The sequence below is a fragment of the Phyllostomus discolor genome, chromosome 4 (genome assembly GCF_004126475.2).
Source record: "Phyllostomus discolor isolate MPI-MPIP mPhyDis1 chromosome 4, mPhyDis1.pri.v3, whole genome shotgun sequence".
In the NCBI taxonomy this organism is placed as follows: Eukaryota; Metazoa; Chordata; class Mammalia; order Chiroptera; family Phyllostomidae; genus Phyllostomus; species Phyllostomus discolor.
This window is the reverse complement of record NC_040906.2, coordinates 165,790,679-165,809,188: the sequence shown is the minus strand read 5'-3', so window position 1 is coordinate 165,809,188 and position 18,510 is coordinate 165,790,679.

The window sequence follows — 18,510 nt, the reverse complement described above, 5'->3', positions numbered from 1 at the left end:
ACACCCCCTCAAGGTCTTTGTAGAAGTCAAACTTGTTTCCATCTCAGGAACAGAAAATATTTCTGCCCGAGTGTGAGAGAGTTTGGAATACCTTGGTTTCTTTCATAATCCTTTGTGTTTTAAGCCACAATATTGAATTTGCTGTCATTTTTCAGCTATATCTTTGGTCACTTGAGGATTTTTTATGAGCTCCTCTCATCCAGAAATTCTGAGATATCAGTTACTTCATATAGCAGGTATTCCCATCTTACGAACATGGTCAATTAGATTGTTTCTCTTCTGTAAATACCTAGTAATTTTATTTATATAAAGATTTTATACTTTAAGTGCATTTGTAGACAAATTTTACTTTTTATTCCATACATATAAGAAAATGAAATAAATTATGTTAAAGAACATTCCATCATAATTGTCTTCTGTTGCTATATTCTCCTTACATTAACAGCAAAATCTTTTTGTTAATTAAGTGCCACTGTAACATCACGAAGTGTCGTGAGGCCAGAAGGTTTCTGTGTTATGAGCCATGCGAGGCAGCAGTCATCTGACAAGGCTCTTGCTAACTAATGAGGGCAGCTCAGTAAGTGAAAATCCATGTTCTCCAAGTTTCTGAGGGTGAAGGCTGATGATTGAGATGTTTTGCCTTTTGTTCGGAAGCTAAGGGGTTTATTTTCAGATTCTTTTAACACCGCCTTAGTTAACTCGTGTTTCCACCTCTTTATCCCACCTCTCTCTCTGATATGCCCAGGCAGGAGGCTTTCTGGTCTGTCCCCGCCCAGAAGAGGGGCAGTGGCACCCTCTCCCCAGGATGCTCTGTCTTTAACGGGCACTGCATGGAGGAGCCGAGAACCCAGGGGGCAAATAGGTCACCTCCTCATCTTGGGGAGAGAACAACAGGGTTGGCCACATTTTCTTTCTCTGCCTAGATGGTCTCCCCTCACTTCTAATGAAAGGTTTTTAAGGAATGCATGTGTGTGTGCACACGAATGTGTGTGTTTACCGATGGGGCTGGGAATCTGAGACCAGGGTCACCCAGCAAAAGGTTGCGCATCATTTGCTCGTCCAAGGCACGTGTGCATGAAGGACCTGGTGTGTGTGCTGCTGGTGTTCTCGTTACTTGAAAATCCATTGTGCTTTCACTTTTTATGGATGTAACGTAATTCTGGAACATTACTGCAACTCCATACTTTATTCAGAAGTAGTGCGGGAGTGCGGGGCTCTGCGCTTGGGAAATGGTGTAGTGTTAGGGTCTAGTTTGTAGTTTGGGTTTGTTTTTTTTTTGTAAGTAGCAATGGATCTAATTTTGCAGACCAGAAACCAGTGAATAGAACTCATTGTAATGGGAAACAGCATTTACATTGGAGAGAAAGAGCCGTAAACTCTGTCACCTGGGGGAAGAGCCTCTCCTTAATTTTTGCTCTTTGCAAGCATGATGTAATCAGCGTTCCCTAATACTGGGACAATCCTCTCACCTCGAAGTGTTCCTGGGTAATTGTGTCACATAATGGGAAGTTATAATAGGCAATTTGGTTCTGTAATTCAGTTTGCAAAGCATGCAAACATAAGATAACTAGGTTAAATGCAAATAGGCATTACACTAAGGTACAGAAACCAGGGGGGAGAAAAGATGCTGTGTCCATAGCTTAGAAACAACCTGAATTTTATTCCTCATGTGCCTCAAAATGTAGAGTTGATTAAAGTATTTATCCTCCAGTTTGACTCCATCACATACTGTTTATCCAGATGCGTCATCTGTGTGTGAACATGCGCGCGTCTCCGCTGCGCGCCCTGCACATCTCTCATCTGCCGTGGGCGGGCTCCGCGCGAATACGTTCTTCAGGAGCTGGCGCACTCATTTTCTTCTCTCCTACCATGTACAGTGTTTCAACAAAGGGACTATTATATATAAGCCCCCATATCAAAATGTGCTCTTAATTTTTCAAAGCCTTTTTGTTATCGTTTGTAACTGTTTCCTTTGGGTCAATGCTCTCATTACCTAGAGGCCTGTTTTGAAGGTGTTCCTTTAAACAGTGACTGGTAGGTACACTATAGTCACGTGTGTCCAGCTTTATGAATTGCACACTACTGGCCTTAATCATTTTCATATTTTGGTGTGTTTGCTTTTAATTTTTGATGCAGTTGTGTGTTTTTTTTTTTTCTAGTGCAGTGTATCCTGGGCCTGAGAATGATTCAGTAAAATTTCTAAATCTTAAGATTCCAAGACAGTGCAGTATTTTCTGTTCACGATGTAAACAGTATTTCTGTATTTTTAATAAAGAATGGAATTTATATGAGCCTCTGTGTGTTTCACCTGATCAACTTTTAGTGTTCATTATTTCCCCAGACTAGTTCTCTAAGGTAGAGAGCAAGGAAAACCCTTCCAAAGGGGATCCTTCAAGGCCTCAAAGGCCTGGTTCGCAGCTGCCTGGGTGGCCCTCGGGGCGGCCAGGCCAACAGGCTGGCTCAGGCGTGACCTGTTACAGGGGCCCGGGGCTCTCTATGGACGGACTGCACTTCCTGTCTCCCTGACCTCCCTGGTCAGGCCTGTGACTGCACAGAGGCAGCCCAGGCAGGTCAGGAACCTGATATTGGACCAGTGCCCCCAGGTGAGTAGCGGCCCAGGGTCATCATCTTGGACCAGTGTCTCTTCTGGAATCTCCTTCTTGGTCAGTCATCAGGGATAAGGGCCGTCTCCTGTGGTCGTCTGGAGGATTAAAATAAATTGCAGTGCTCAGAAAAGCCCCTGAAACCGTGTCTGTTGAATCTGGAATGCTGTTCCCAGATGCTTATTCCCGGCAGTTGACTGGGACTGTAGCAGAAACCGTGATTGCTCCTGGTTTCTGATGCTGCTCCCAGCCTGGCCAGTTCCCTGCTCAGAGGCCTCCACCCTGACCCTGGGGTTGTGCCGTGATCCTCGACAAAGGCAGTGGGTTCTCAATGAAGCCATTGGGGGCGGAGGTGTGGAACCCTCCTGAACCAGTGCCTGCTGAGCTAAGGCCAGCAAGGAACGCTCGGGATGGCCCGGGGACTGTTGGGTGCAGGCCTCCAACGGCTTCTCTCACTGCCTGCCCTTGGTTTGTGTAAAACATAGTAGGCCTGGAAATATTGACCTTGCTACTTGCCCTGCTCTGGATGATACCATTTCCAAGCTCATTTCTCCCCTCTCTCCTCCAGCACAGGTCCAAACCAGTGACCTTTCTCACATGTCCACAAAGTCTCTGAGCCACCTGGGACACCCACCTGTGAGTGCCCTTGAGTACCCAAGTGCTGGGATCACTGCTCTGAGCCTCGTCTCCTCCAACAGTTAACAGAAGCTCAGCAAACTCAGCTTCAATGACCTTGTCCTTGTTGTCATACTAATTACATAAGGTCTTGGGGGAAGAAATCTCAAAGCCAGTGTTATATATACTCTTGTCTTTTTTTTTTCTCCTGTCAAATCTGAACATAGATTTGGCCACCTGAACACTTGCAGACCTGGAGAGGAAGGGGGGCCCCACGATGCGGGGAGGATCTGGCCCCGGATTAAAGCAATCGTGTGGTGTGACACAGGCATCACTGGAGGATAGGAACAGCACAGCTGGCGTGCACGGTCAAGTGTGAAGCTGGTGTGCAGGCATGCACACACCTGTATGTGTGTATGTACATGTGTTGCCCTTGCCTCATTTCCTATTTCTTAGAACCAGGAGATAGATTGCACCAGAAGCCACAAACCTGGGTTCTGGTCCTAGTTTTCCCACTGAGCGGGTGAGGGTAGGGGGCCAGTCACTGACCTGTCCAGACTCCGGGAAGTTGAGCTAGTGGAGGTCCATGCTCCCCCATGCTCCCACCCTGGCCTCCTCCAACAGCCCATGGATCTGTGGCTTAGCAGTAGAACAGACCATTCATGAATAGACACTATTTTCCACGATCTTGAGAGCCCCGGGCTGGTAGGACCCATTAGGGGCCCACCAGGAAGAAAGGAGATTATTTAGCTGAGACCAAGATGACGACCTACCTCAGGGATCTCTCTCCTAAGAATCTACAAGGGAAAGTAGTTCTTAAGGACAGAATGGAGCTGCTTTTCACGGAAAGGAGAATATCCTACATCCTATGTGAACTGCTGTTGAAGATACGTTGTTACAGTCTAGGAACCTGAAGCACCGACCGGCGCACACCGGGTGTGGACAGATCTCGCCTTTTGATCTCTGGCGAAGAACTTCCATTCATTTCAGTGCTCAAGGAGCTTGCACATTTTCCCATTACCCTTTTCATAAAAAAGTCATTTTTTCAAGTGGAATTGCTTTTTCTCCTTGAACTCTTTGCCGAGGTTGATTCGATATCCATCTAGGAGTGGCTCCTAATTTATCATTAACCTATTAGTGGAAGCAATAAAAAACACTGAAAGGCAAAGGCCATTGAGAGGAGAAGTGCTTCTGCAAAACCCCTGGGGTTGGGAGGTGGGGGACTAGTGGGTCTGCCAGAAGCTCTGTTGCTCTTTTCAGACTAACAGGTTTGGCAAGAGGTTTTTGTTAGCAGCAGTTAATCAGCGAATCCCATTACTTAATGAGGTTATCACTCTTAGCAAAAGCTGCAAATTACAGTTTCTTTTTCTCCAGGCTGAAGATAACATCCTTAAAACTTTGCATTTACAAGTAGTATCTTCTTAGCAGAAATTGGAGTAAACAGAAGCACATTGAAAATGCCATTTGCGTGCAGTTCAGGCTGATGTTCCAGTCCCCCAAATCTGCAGCCCCGTGAGCCTGCCGCCTGGTCCTTGCCCTCTTGTGTAGTGCTGGCGCGGAGCCTGAAGGAAGAGGTCGGAGGACGCTCCTTTGTTCCTCACCTCACCAGCTGCTGCAGGAGATGCACACACCCTCGTGCCTTGCTAAGTCCTCCCCCATGCCAGGTGCATCTCTCATCAACCTGGACGGAGACTTGACCCGGATTTAGTGACTCAGGAGAGCCACTTTTCTTTCAACAAAACCACCTCCATTAACCTAGGGACACTCCGACCGCGCGACTCATCAGGGGTCTCTCAGAGTAGCTCATGAAATGTTCCTCCCTGACTTCTCACCTCCCCACCCCTTTGCTCTTGCTGGGGTTTAAATCCCATAGCCTCATCTGCCCAACTTCCTCTTCGTGAGTTCGTACATGTTCACCCACCCCTTTCCCAGTGAGGTCGAGAGCCTCAGAGAAGGACCAGGTGGTGCTAAACATGTTGGCATCAGCCTCAATCTCCTACCAAGAGGGTGTCCTGTCCCCTGTGGACAGGGAGGTGGTGTAATGGTGAGAGAGTCACGCGGCGGCAGGCCGGGAAGTGCCCTGAGAGCCCCTGAGAAATGGGCAAGGGAAGCTGTTCCTCTGTGCAAAATACAGGCCCCGAGGTGCTCGGAAGAAAGGCGGGTGGGAGCCAGGAGAATATTGAGTGGGCCCAGCAGCACCTCCAGAGGGGCAGGTCTGGGTCCGAGCACCACCCCCACTCTCAGGGGCAGAGACCCAGCAGACCTGCGGTCCACTCGCTCTCTAGTTCAGCTGCTTTGTTTTGTTTGTTTGTTTGTTTGTTTTTCCTTTTGGCTCAAAGAGCTCCAGAGGGGAGGAAATCGAGAGTTTTTCTGGGGTGCGGTATCTGTGTGTATGCACTTAGTCTCCCTACCCACCTCATTCGGTTGTCCATGACGCTTTCCCTCCTGCCCTTTCCTTCCCTCCCTCCCCCTCCCCCCCTCTCCCTTTCCTACACACCCTCCCATCCCTAGCATTTCTTCGAGCTGCACAGAATTTCCCCCAGGAGGGACTCTGTGTTTTCTGGCTGAATTATTCTTCATACATTTCCAGTCAAACACTCCCCTTTCGCTTGCACCTCTGCATCCTTCCTCCACTTGGCTCTGGAAGCATTTTTTCTCGGTGTTTTATTTCCTCCTGCTGCCTCCTCCGCCCCCACCCCCAGTGAGAACATCTCCGTGCATGTCTCGCAGCCTTACATTTTCCACCAGCAAACACACTTCCAGGGCCTTAGTGACTTGTGAAAATTCCTTCCAAACTTGTCTCTTGGAAACAGGATGGCAGATGAAAGATTGCTTCATTAAAATTAGGCACTTTAAAGAGACATTCGGTAAAAGCCCTGAGAATCCCCAATGGGCCCCTGTCTGCCCGGGGCTGGGGGAGGGGGCCAGATGGAGGCCTGGGCTTCTGGGAAGGCGAGGAGGACGGAGCACTGGGGGGTTCAGCCGCTCTTGCTGACATTGAATCCCTCCCCTGGGCAGGGAGGTTTTGCCCCTGATGAGTCATTGCCTTGCTTCCTACCCATTGCTCACACTGTGACCGCTGCTAGAAGCAGCTGGAGCGTGAGGTGGCTGGAGTTCCTCGCAGCCCGCTGTTCTCGGAGGACAGAATATGATTTATGACTTGAGAGGCTGGTCAAGGCTCTGGATGTAATTCCAAGCTGCGATTTCTCATTTGGGCTCCTAATGTTTGGTTATGCAGCTGGGCGGCGTCCCCTCTAAAAGGCAGCTTTCGAGACATGAGCCAGTTCCCAGCTGGGGGTTTTCACTGGACCAGCAGAGCGCAATCGGAGCTGGGAGGGAGCTCCTGGGCAGGGCCTTAGGAAACTAGGGCCTGGGAAAGGGGTGGTCTGACTCTGGCTGCCCGCAGGCAGGAAGGAGGCACCAAACTCACTCTTCTGAGCCAGGCTCACACTGGGTGCTTCCTGCACAGCACACATCTCACTGATTCCTCAAATGCCCCTGCTCGGCGGGCACCCCTAGGGCAAGGTGACCACAGGGAGGACAGGCTCAGGCACTTGACTGGGGCAAACAAGTGTCCCTGACAGGCCAGCAGGGGTGCCTGTCTCTCTTTCTGGCCTGTAGTCCTCCTATGGGCACAAAGACCTGTGATCTGGTCTTGTGACTAGGCCTCTGTCCTCAGCAAGAACCAGCTCTCCCAGGCCCCGTCCTCAGCCTAGGTGGCCCCCTTCCACTTCTTTCAGGGACTTGGGATGTAAGCCTCTAAAAAGCTAATGAGATGCAAAGTACAAGACTAGACAGAGATTTTATATTTTGCCATCTGGCCCACCTGAAGGAAATCAAAGATAAAACACCTGCTCAGCCTGCACACACACACACAGCACTAGCAGCAGATCTGCCTCATCCTTTACTGCGCAGACCATTATCATATCTGACTTTGCAGCAAACTATGAGGACCAACACCCTTGCCAGACTATTGAATGCCAGGGCATATGTGAACAACCCATGTCAATGAAATGCATCTTGCGGTCCTCCCTCCTCAGCCCACCCTGTCAAGACTCACTTTCATGTGACCACACATTGTTTCTACCAGCAGACCTCAGCCGTGTCCTGCAATGTCTTGGTGTGTGAGCACTTTCCTCCAGAAGCGGGGACTGTGTGTCCACATTTAGCTATGCGGAGACCCCCTCCCCGCTCCGGCTATTGACCGGGAGGCAACAAGGGGTTGGGGTGGAAGTCTGGGATGGATCTTGAAGAAAGTGTGTACCATCTTCCGAGGATTCAGAGGAAGCTTTTACATTGTCTCTGAGGGAAGGGAGACTATTCTCCTAAGTTATGAGTTTGACATCGGAACCCTAAGGCTGCACATTCAGTACCCACTGCAGCGCTGTCACTATCATTATCAGATCTTGGGGCTGCATTTTGTTCAGTTTGTCCTGCGGGTGTTGCAATGCTATCAAAAGCAGCCACATCTGTGGCTACCACAACCCTTATAATGATAATTACCCCATTCTACTAATCAAGAGCCATAGCCAATGTGTATCCCAGTAATTCCCAAATTTTGCTTCATATAGAATCATCTGGTGATCTTTAAAAAAGTACTGACACGTGGCTCCCTCTGATAGAAATCTGATTTAATTGGTACGGGCTGGGACCTATGCATGGGGTTATTTTAAAGCTCCCCGTGTGATGTGCAGCGGTTTGGAAGCTGCTGGCACATCCCAGTGCCCCGTCTCCTACCTCCACTTCATCACTGACAAGTGCTTCAGTGAGGCCACTGCACTCTGGGGGTAGTTACCAGCCTGCTCACCTCCAGCAATGGTGGGTCTGGGGTGGGGGGCCCATCAATTCAGAACAGTGGCAATTCAACGCCACACTTCCATCCTGAGGGTCTGCTCTCTAGGACTATTCTTGAAACTGTCTCTGTCAAGATTCCCTAGAAAATAGAGCCCAACCAAAAATTGATGTGCCAAGACTTTATTGGGGAGTGGAATTCCAGGGAAGCAGAGTGAAGGGAGGGGGGTACAGAAGGAGAGAGGATATACAGAGGAGCATTTGCGAGCTGGCCATGGCTCCATGAGAAACTGAGTGCTCAGTCGTGCGGGGTGTCTCTCTCCAGAGACCGTGTGACACTAGCCATCCTCCAACAGGCCTTCCCGGGGGGGTGGGGGAAGGGAGGAGGATTTATACTCCATCTTCCACTGGTCCTGGTTTGCTGGTTGCCATTCTGCACTGTGTGTGTATGGCACCCAGTGAGTCTCCTAGTTTCTTTCCTTTCCAAAGCCAAAGGAAAGCCTCACACAGACAAGAGGCGGAGCTGTGCGGCATGGCTTGTGAGGAGAGGCTTTGCATCTCGTGTCTATTTCCTTGGACCAAATGCCCCTAGGCTCAATGAGTTAAAACAACAACCATTTCATCTGCTCCTAACCCTACCTGTAGGCAATTTGGGCTGGGTTCAGTGGAGTGGGAGTGGTTCTTGGTTGGTCTCGCCAGGGGTTACTCGCAGAGCTGCGGTCACCTGGGGCTTACCTGAGGCAGAATGGCCATGATGGCCACACTCACCTGTCAGGCAGTTGTTGCTTGCCGATGGCAGAACCTCTCTGCTCACATGGTCCTTCACCCTCAAGGGGGCCAGCCTGGGCTTCCTGACATGGCAGCACCGTGCTCCAAAAAGGAAAGACAAGAGGCAGCAAGGTCTCTGGAGACTGAGCCTCAGAAGTCACACAAGGTCATTCCTGGACATTCTATTGGTCAAAGAAGTCACAAGGCCAGCTCAGATTCAAAGAGGAAGAAATAGGACTTGATGGGAGGAGGAGGACAGGCAGGCCGCTGCGGGCATGCGCACAGCAATGGTGGGGACCACTGCAGCTGTCTGCACAGTCTGCCTCAGGCACTGCCACTTTGTGCTGCAGGCAGGCCCATCCATGCCGTGGTGGAAGTGGCAGCAGCCACCTGATCCAGACAGACAGAACAGCCCGAAAGGTGGTCAGAGCCACTGCAGCCAAAATCCAAGGAGATGGTGTGGCTTGGGGTGGCTGGCACCTGAACTTAGTCCAGTGTGCATAGCTCCTTTAGAGAGCAGTGTGACAATACCTAATAAAGTTGTAGATGTGCCCGTTCCAGAACATCAAATTTCTACTTCTAGAACGTCTCACGGGTGTCCACAAGGGAGTGAGGACAAACACACTCGTGGCAGCATTGTCTGAAACAGGAAACACGTTGGAACAGCCTGAAGGACTATTGGTGAGGGAGTGGGCAGATGAACCTCATACCCATTCTGTGGATGCTGCACAGTAAAATGGTACAGATGTATGCTCATGAATAAATGCCAGAAATGTAATGGGGAGTTCAAAAAAGAAAGCTGAAAGAGAAATACACATTGATATGATTTCTACAAATCCTAAAAAACACAGAATGATACCTTAGATAAGGGTTTAAGCATGCAAACATACATAGAAAAATTTAAAAACCTGTGGAGGAAAGACACTCTCAACTTCAGGAAAGGGCTTCTCTCCAGGAGACAGGAGAGCGACGCGCATAGTTGTCAAAAATCTGCAACATTGTGTTTTCTAAAACAAAAGGTATCTGAGTAAATATAAAAATGCTAACTTTTGTTATACATGAACCTTAGATTCATGGATCTTTGTGCCATTATTTTCTATACTTATTTTTTTGAAGTGTCATAACAAACAAGAACAAATCTTTTAAAAAGGCACCGAGAGACCTCAGCTCTGGTCTGCACTCAGCTTCAGAGGCTGCTCTTTGAGAGAACTGGGCCTGGGGGACGCACACCAACATGTAAATGGCGTTTACCTCTGGGAGATTGTCTTTGTTTCCTTAATTCTAATTGCATTTGTTTTAGTATTTTTAATTTCATAAAAAATTAAGATAGTTTCCCCCAAAAACTGGCTCTTTGTCCTAGACAACTCACTGAACTTCAAAGCCACATTATGCGTCACAAGAAAAAACAAACAGAAATCACCATTTTGTTCATTGAACATCTGGCTGGGCCTTTGTTATTTCACATCACTCCTGCACATGACACGTACAATTGGACATTAAATCCAGCTGTGTAGCTGCATGCCTGGACTTAAGATGGGTGGGGACAGCCGGGGCGTTATGGGGCAGATAAAGCTCTCCATGGATGCAAAGTGGATTTTGCACCCCCCTCCTTTATTAAATAACTCTTGGCAATGATGGCCACCTGAGGGAGGACCCCTTTAAGGCACCATCCTCCCCTGAGCACAACCCAAGTGTGCACAGAGTCCGCACATGTGCTGATTTCCAGGCCTCTTCCCCTCATTAGTTTTGGTCATTACTCTCATGGCACGGGACCCTGACGTTTCTCTGTAATAACCAGAACCGGGTCTCCATCAAGGGGCTCCACCCGCTTCCTGCTTCCAGTGAATGACAACGGCTTGTTTGAACCATCACTACTAATTGCCACAGGCTACGTGGACTGCAAGTGAGATTCGTAAAACTGAGAACACTGAGGTGGCATGAATACCCCCAGTTCTGACTTCATTCAGCATGATTTCACCATGAATGGGTCAGGAGATACAATTCAATGTAGCTTAAGCAGAAACAGGGGGTTACTGAGCAGCTTCTCTAACTGGAATGGACAGGGGTGGGTCCGGGGACTCAAAGGGCATCGTCAGGACCACTTCTCGGTGTGTCATTACAGCTTCTTCCTTTGTATTGATTTCACTCTGTTTTTCTTCAAGAAATCCCCTCCAGTAGGTGGAACAGTGGAAAGGGAAACAGACAGTAGGCAGTTCCAGACTTACATCCTTCCAGCTCAGGAACCAAGAGGAAAGACAGGGAGATTCACTAACATGTCAGCCTATTCAGTCTCAGAAGTATTCTAATGAGACCAACGTGAGTCTCCTGTCTACCGTGTGGACCAATCATTAAGGCCAGAGAGCAAGCTAAGCTTGGGCACATGCCCATTTTTGTAGTGAGACGAAGGCATGAGACTCAGTACAGGGACTGCTCACCTCCTCAGAGCCAGTGACATAGGCATGGAGGAGCGATTCTCTAAGGAAAGACAGTGCACTGTCATTTGAGGAAGGGAGGAAGGAGCCCCCCCCCCAAAATAAATAAAGGTTCCAGTGCACATAGGATACCGAGCTCTTATTTTGTAACCAAGTCTCTTAAACAGTGTGGAGGCATCTCCCTGTGAAGTTCGTTCCCCTTTCCCTTGTTCTAAGGGATGTGTAGGAATAGTATGTGAGCTGTGGGGAAGACCTCAATAGAAAAATGATAGAAGTTCTTGCAGATGTTTGGTTGGCTGAGGGTGGGGTCACCTTGAATTAGCCCAAACTCCTCCTCTTCCTCTTCAGCATAATCACCACTCCTTCTCCTTACTCCTCTGTCCTCTTACTCATCTCCTTTCTTTTTAAAGGCAATAACCGTCAGGTTTGTAACCTTCCCTAGTGATAACTAAGAGGTATTCCTGGCTTCTTAGAGGAAAGCCCTTATATTTCAGGAGCAGAGGGCACAGGGAGTGAAACAAAAATTATAAGCTAATCTTACCTATAAACTTATACACAAAAATCCTACACAAATCATTAGCAAACAGAATCCAGTAATGCACTGAGTGTCTGGTATACAATGGCTTTTGGCCTGCAAAAACAGCAATTTCGTGTGCTTTAATCTAATTTTTTTAAATTCTACATCTAGACTTCTGGCCAAGATGGAGGCATAGGTAGATATACTTCGCCTCCTTGCACAACCAAAAGAAAGACAACAACAAATTTAAAAACAAAAACTAACCAGAACTGCTAGAAAATTGAACTGTATGGAAGTCAGACAACCAAGGAGTTAAAGAAGAAATGTTCACCCAGATTGGTAAGAGGGGCAGAGATGGGCAGCCAGGGCAGAGATGATGTGCAACAAGGTGGCAGCTGGAGGTCCCAGATTTGTGTATGAATAAAACAGGAGGAACAACTGGGGAGTGAGACAGACTGTGCAACCCAAACTTCCAGCATGGGGAAATAAAGCCTCAAACCTCTGACTGAAAAAACCTGTGGGGGTTGAGGCAGCAGGAGAAACTCCCAGCCTCACAGGAGAATTCAATGGAGAGACCCACAGGGTCCTAGAACATATACAAACCCACCCACCCAGGAATCAGCACCAGAAGGGCCCAATTTGCTTGTGGGCAGTGGAGGAAGTGACTGAAAGCCAGGCAAGAGCTGAGTAAGTGGTATTGTTCCCGCTTGGACCCCTCCCCCATAGCACCACGATGTAGCCAAGTGGGTTGCCCTGCCTTGGCAAATACCTAAGGCTCCTCCCCTTACTATATAACAGATGCAGGAGACAAAAAAGTATGGCCTAAATGAAACAACAGATCAAAGGTCCAGAAAAAATAGAAGTAAGCAGTGAAGAGATAGTCAACCTATCAGATGCAGAGTTCAAGACACTGGTAATCAGGATATTCAAAGAAATGGTTGAGTATGGTCACAAAATAGAGGAAAAAGTGAAGGCTATGCAAAGTGACATAAAGGGAACCAACAGTGAAGGGAAGGAAACTGGAACTCAAATCAAGGGTTTGGAGCAGAAGGAAGAAATAAACATTCAACCAGAAAAGAATGAAGAAACAAGAATTCAAAAAAGTGAGGAGAGGATTAGGAACCTCTGGGACAGCTTTAAATGCTCCAACATCCAAATCATAGAGGTGCCAAAAGGAGAAGAGGAAGAGCAAGAAATTGAAAACTTATTTGGAAAAATAATGAAGGAGAACTTCTTCAATCAGGCAAAGGAAATAGACTTCCAGGAAGTCCAGGAAGCTCAGAAAGTCCCAAAAAAGTTGGACCCAAGGAAGTACACACCAAGGCACATCATAATTACGTTACCCAAGATGAAAGATATGGAGAGAATCTTAAATGCAGTAAGAGAAAAGGAGACAGTTGCCTACAAAGGAGTTCCCAGAGACTCTCAGTTGATTTCTGAAAAGAAAACTTACAGGCAAGAAGGGGCTGGAAAGAAGTATTGGAAGTCGTGAAAGGCAAGGACCTACATCCCAGATTGCTTTATCCAGCAAAGCTTTCATTTAGAATGGAAGGGCAGATAAAGTGCTTCCCAGATGAGGTCAAGTTAAAGGAGTTCATCTTCACCAAGCCCTTATATGAAATGTTAAAGGGACTTATCTAAGAAAAAGAAGATCAAAAATACAAACAGTAAAATGACAACAAACTCACAACTATCAACAACCAAACCTAAAAAAACAAAAACAAAAATAAACTAAGCAAACAACTAGAAGAGGAACAGATTCACATAAATAGAGATCACATGGAGTGTTACAGAGGGGAGGGGGCGGGGGGAGAATGGAAGAATAGGTATAGGGAATAAGAAGTATAAATGGTAGGTACAAAATAGACAGAGAGGTTAAGAATAGTACAGAAAATGGAGAAGCTAAAGAACTTATATGTATGACCCATGGACATGAACTAAGGTGGTGGAGTATGGAGCAGAGAGGAACAAAGGGGAGAAAAAAATGGGACAACTGTAATAGCATAACCAATAAAATATATTTTTAAAAAATAATAAAAATTCTACATATAATTGGGTTCAATTCAGAAATACAGAGAGTTTAACATTTCATATTTTCATATTAACATTTAATATAATCATCTCAATAGAAGATTAACTTAAAATATATGACTTAAAAGTCCATGATTTTAAATAAAAAATAACCACTAGGAATAGAAGGAAACATTCTTAACCTAATAAAAGACAGCTACAAAAAAACTTCAGCAAACTTAATGGTGGAACCTAAATTCCTCCCTTTATAAGTAAATGGATGGTGGGCGTGGGAGCTAGACTCCTTGCTGTTGGAGAGGAAAGTCACGGGCAAAAGCTAGAATGGACCAGGGGCTACTGGATTAGAACATGAGACATCAGGATGAACTCATGTTTAGCTTAATAAATATGAATATGAGTAGATATAAATATAACTATAGATGTGTGTGTGTACATTGGTTAGTGTGCATACCTGCATGTCTAAGCTATGTCTGCTGAGAGGCTTAGAAGCAGTGATGCTCCAACTGTAATGAGCACACTGATGACCCATACCTGGGTTTCTAAATTCCATTCTCCAGTCAAAGGAACCAGACCTCCAGAGAAATGTCTGACTCTAGTTTGAGGGCAGGGAAACTACGAGATGGGCCTGGCGCATCTTATGTTGCCAGAAAAGAAAGGAAACGCCCAAAACAAAGGTGGGTTGTCAAGGGCACACGGGAGCCGACCTGGAAGAGCTCCAGGCCAAAGCTGGAACCATATGAGCAATAAAATAAATAACATAGTGTACCCCAAAGTAAATAAACATGAGTCCATGCTGCTATAAATAAATGGTTAAATTAAAAAAATATATATGGCAAGACAAGTCTTCCTTATAGAAGGATTTCAGATAACCTATGTGAACAATCTGTGGGATAGAACAGTGGCTTACTTCCGAAGACTAGAAAGTGGAAAGGCAAGGGGCGCGGGGGTGACTTCATTGTGGAAAGACCTGGCAGCCACTGTGGTGGCCGGGTCACAGAGGTGAAGCTCACCGGCCTAAGTCACGTTCAGGGGGTGTGCCCCTGACATGAGACTATGAGAAGGACACATCTCCTCTCTGGTTTTACCCCCAGAGAGACATGTAAGCCCAGTCTAATCATGAGAAAATCATCAGCAAGCCCCAAACTGAGGGACGGACCACAGAGCACCTAAAAACTGCCAAGACATGAGAATGAGAAACTGTCATTGACCAGGAGACACTGAGGAGACAAAATGACGAAACACAGTGTGGTCTCCTGGATTGGATCCTGGGACAGGAAAAGGACATCAGTGGAAGAACCAGTGAAATCTGAATAAAGCCTGGAATTTAGTTAATACTGTCATACTAGTATCCGCGTCTTGGTTTCGATACGGGTGCCATGGTTTTGTAAAATGTCAACAATGGGAGAAGCTGGATGAAGAGCACCAGGATTTGTGTACTGCCTTTGCAACTTTCCTGTAAATCTAAAACTATTACAAAATGAAACATTTATGCAAATAACTATTTCTCTTAAAGTCAGGATGAGTAATAGGGTGACCTCAGAATGCTAATCAGCACTGTAAGGGAACAAAAAGAAACAAAACATACAGGATCAAACAGGAAAAACTAAATCTGGCATTATTTGATATTATTGTTTACACAGAAAATCCAAAAGACAAGCTATTAGAACTAAGAAGGTTCCAGTCAATTGCCGTCAGTACACACACACACACACACACACACACTTGCCTACATGCAGGCAACAATTGGAAAATGTAGGTATTCTTAAAGATGGCATTACAAAAGTAAAAAAAGCTGTAATTTATCTGGGAACAAATCTAACATAAGATGTGCGCAGTATTACCAAGAAACATTTTTTATTAAAAGATATAAAACAAATTGAATAAATGAAAAGATGTACTATATTCATGGAAGGAAAAACTCTATATCATAAAGATGGCACTTTTCCACAAAGTAACATTTAACCTAGCAAAAATACAGTGAAAGCCCCATTGGAGTTTTGGGATATTTCATGGGATATTTTCATTGAGCAATGGGCCCCAGGGAAAACTCCACAGAGCACTGACCAGTGGCAACCACCTCAGCCCTTCTTTGCCATCACCCCAGGATGGCAGGGCTGGGTCTCAGTCCCGGTTTACCCCAATGAGTTGATGAGGAGAGGAGCCTCACGTCAGGCCTGTAACTGGGATGCATTTCGACATCCACTGCATTCTGTGTTTTTGAAAGAGGAGCAATGGAGAAAATTGGTTCTTGCTATTTCTATTGCTCAGGAACCAAAGCCTCTTTCACCTTGGGCTCTGGCCAGCAAGGCCATAAGAAATAATCCCACCAGTGGAAAAAAACACCTCATTTCATTCCATGATTTATGAATCAGTATGTTACTCAGTTATCCCCTGACTTCATCCAATATTTTTCTCCCTCACTCCACCATGGGGGAGTGTCCTGCAGGAAAAAAACAAAAACAAAAACAAAAACACCTCACATCCTAAAGTGTGCATTTATTTCATCTTCTTCCAGTGTGGAAAAGCGGGCTCAGTGAAGAAGGAAGAGCGAGCGGCCACTGCCAGCTTTCCGCTTGGACACCGGCCCTGGAAAGGCATCCAGGAAGGACCTCGTTGGAAGATGACTTTATCAGGCCAGATCAGGAGCTCACGGCCGGCCCGGCCGGCAGCTCCGGCAGGAGTTGGCTTCTTCTCCTGCTTCACTGTCTGCTCCTCTCGTCTGGGGGAAGCTCTGGGACACAGCTCCGGTCAAAAGGTGAGCCTCAACAACCGCACCCTTGCGTGTGTAGTGCCTCAGCCTTTGCAAATCATTCGTCTCGTTTAATGTGCATACAAATTGTAGGACTATTGCCATTTGAAAAATGAAGAATATGGAGTGTTACAAATAAGGGAACACACCCAGACTTCCAATTCACAGCTAATAAGCAAACAAGCCAGAACTATGTCCAAACTGTTGAAAATTACAGTCCTGCTCTCCTCGGTCTCCACATTCCAACGCCACTGCTTTCCATGGCACTATCCCCCAGTGCCCGCTGCGTTGACCTCTTCACGTTGCCGTCAGGCTTGGTCAAGACGCCAGATGGAGGCTAGGGGTTAGTTCATAGGAAGGACAGAGGGAGCGCCTTTAGTTGATCATCGCGCCCCTACTAATAAGAAAGGCGATTTTTGCAAACAAAGAATTTCAAAGAACAACCCGCAACACCCTCCGTGCGCTGCTGGGGCCTCCCTCCTAGGGTTGTTCGCAGAGCCGGCACCTTGCCAGCCCACTGCTGACACCTTGTGGCCGAGAAAGAGTTCCTGCCCATTTCCTGTCAGAATCGCCCCAAGAAAGGAGGCTGAATCTCCTTTTCAGCCAGATCTCCTTTTCTGTCCTTCCCCGGGGTCCCTGCTGCACCCTCCCCTGACCTCGCAGTTCCAAGGCCTTAGAGGCTGGTGGAACCCTCAGCGGAGGCTGCAGGGCTTCCTCCGGGCCTGGGCTGCCCAGCTCCTGCCAAGCCAAGGTGGCGGTCACAGGGCCCTCTAGGTGGCACCTGCTGCCCGAGGCAGTAACGGGCACTCACAGCACTCGCCAAAAAACCCGACAGATGAAACAAGGATTTGCTCATAAAAATAGCCATGAACCAGACACCTGGACACTGGGCCTGCTGCTGTAAGCACCAGAAGGCGGAGCAGAGGACACCCCGCTGGAAATAGAGCTGTGGCAATCGGTCTCTTGTGACAGCCTTTGAGGCGAATTACAATTTAGAGGCAGAAATCATCAAGGGATTTGTTCTGATGTCAGCAGGAAGACACGTGAAGCTCCAAGGAGACACTGCTATTAATAGGAGAGGGGCACCCTGTCCTCTCCACGTGGACCCTTTTAGGAGAGGCATCGGAATATGGAGAGTCAGGTCCCTGCTTTAACACGTGGTGTGCAATGATTTTAGTTCAAGATATATTTTTTAAATCCTCACTAGAGGATATTTTTATTGATTTTAGACACAGAGGAAGGGAGAGAGAGAGAGAAACATCAGTGTGAGAAAGATGCCCGTGACCAGGGATTGAAACTACAACCTAGGTATATGCCCTGACTGAGGATTGAACCCACAGCCTTTTTGTGTATGGGATGGTGTTCCAACTGACTGAGCCACCCAGGCAGGGCTAGTTCAAGATATTTTTAATATTCCTAACAGTAATCATCAGTGTGACTGTAATTCACTTAGTAAGAATTTAAGACAGTTCTATCTCAAAGCACCATGATGCCCCATTACATTAAGTAGCTAAGGGTCCTGAAGCAGGTTATTTCATCTTTAGCCCTCTGTTTCCCCCACATAAAATAAAAGAGTTGTACAAATCTGTAGTTCTTCAAGTGTGGCTTGTGAACACATGGGCATCAGAATCACATGGTCTTGTTAAAGACACAGATCTCAAGATCTCTGGTCTAAGGTCTGAAAATCGCATTCTAATCCGCTCTTCAGGTGATGCTTATAGGCACATTTGAGAACCATTGAACAAGGTGATGGGGTGTCTGCGCGTTACTGAGACCTGTCATGAACCCTGCACTGGCGAGAGAAGGTCCTCTCCACTGGAGAGACCACAGACCATTTGGAGACATAGACAAGTGAACAAAAGATACAGCAAATGACCACAGAGGCTGTGGGAGAAAGAAGGAGGGAGTGGGTAACTGCCTGGGGGCATCCTCCCTGAAGGCTTCGCAGGGGAGGTGACGCTGGAGCTGGCTGGAAAGATGGGTGCACCAGGTGCCCAAGGAGTG